The following is a 1,814-nucleotide window of genomic DNA, read 5'->3' as shown; positions in this document are numbered from 1 at the left end:
GGCTGAGGTGGTCTCAGATGGAAATGAGGAACTTGTTGGGAACTGGAGCAAAGGTGACTCTTATTATGTTTTAGCAAGAGATTGGTGACATTTTGCCCCTGCCCTAGAGATTTGTGGAACTTTGAACTTGAGAGAGATGATTTAGGGTATCTGGCAGAAGAAATTTCTTTTCTTTTTCTTTTTTTTTTTTTTTTTTTGAGCCTGGAGTCTTGCTCTGCTGGCCTGAGCTGGGGTACAGTGGTACAATCTTGGCTCCTGCACCTCCTGCCTCCTGGCTCAAGTGATCTCCTGCCTCAGCCTCCCAAGTAGATGGTATTACCACTGTGTGGCACACCATGCCTAGCTAAATTTTTTATTTTTAATGGAGATAGGCGTTCACCATGTTGGTCGCTGGTCTCGAAACTCTTGACCTCAAGTGATCCACCTGTGGAAGAAATTTCTAAGCAGCAAAACATTCAAAAGGTGACTTGGGTGCTGTTAAAAGTATTCCATTTAAAAAGGGAAACAGAGAATAAAAGTTCAGAAAATTTGTAACCTGATGATGCAATAGAAAAGAAAAACCCATTTTTTGAGAAATTCAAGCCAGATGCAGAAATTTGCATGAGTAGCAAGGAGCCTAATTTTTTTTATTTTATTTATTTATTTTTAATACTTTAAGTTCTAGGGTACATGTGCACAACGTGCAGGTTTGTTACATATGTATACATGTGCCATGTTGGTGTGCTGCACCCATCAACTCGTCAGCACCCATCAACTCGTCATTTACATCAGGTATAACTCCCAATGCAAGGGAGCCTAATGTTGATCCCAAAGACCATGGGGAAAATGTCTCCAGGCCATGTCAGAGACCTTCATGGCATCCCCCTCCCATCACAGGCCTGGAGGCCCAGGAGGAAAAAGTGGCTTCATGGGCTGGGCCAGGGTCCCTGTGCTGTGCAGCCTAGGGACTTGGTGCCCTGTGTCCCAACCACTCCAGCCATGGCTGAAAGGGGTCAATGTAGAGCTTGGGCTGTGGTTTCAGAGGGTGGCAAGCCTTGGCACCTTTCATGTAGTGTTGAGCCTGTGGGTGCACAAAAGTCAAGAATTGAGGTTTGGGAACCTCCACCTGGATTTCAGAAGATGTATGGAAATGTCTAGATGCCCAGGCAAAAGTTTGCTGCAGGGGTGGGGCCCTCATGGAGAACTTCTGCTTGGCAGTGCAAAAGGGAAATGTGGGGTTGGAGCCCCTCCACAAAGTCCCTACTGGGGTACTGCCTAGTGGAGTTGTGGGAAGAGGGCCACTGCCCTCCAGACCCCAGAATGGTAGATCCACCAGGAGCTTGCACCATGCTCCTAGAAAAGCCGCAGACAATGTCAGCCTGTGAAAGCAGCGAGGAGGAAGGCTATATCCTGCAAAACCACAGGGGTGGAGCTGCCCAAGACCATGGGAACCTACCTCTTGCATCAGTGTGACCTGGATGTGATACCTGGAGTCAAAGGAGATCATTCTGAGCTTTAAAATTTGACTGCCCTGCTAGATTTCTGACTTGCATGGACCCTATAACCCCTTTGTTTTGGCCAATTTCTCCCATTTGGAACAGCAGTATTTACTTAATACTTCTACCCCCATTGTATCTAGAAAGTAACTAGCTTACTTTTGATTTTGCAGACTCATAGGTGGAAGGGACTTGCCTTATCTCAGATGAGACTTTGGACTGTGGACTTTTGGATTAATGCTGAAATAAGTTAAGACTTTGGGGGACTGTTGGGAAGGCATGATTGGTTTTGAAATGTGAGGACATGAGATTCAGAGGGGCCAGGGGCGGAATGATATG

The sequence above is a fragment of the Rhinopithecus bieti genome, unplaced genomic scaffold (genome assembly GCF_001698545.2).
Source record: "Rhinopithecus bieti isolate Rb0 unplaced genomic scaffold, ASM169854v2 scaffold_33444, whole genome shotgun sequence".
Lineage (NCBI taxonomy): Eukaryota > Metazoa > Chordata > Mammalia > Primates > Cercopithecidae > Rhinopithecus > Rhinopithecus bieti.
This window is presented reverse-complemented; position numbering follows the sequence as displayed.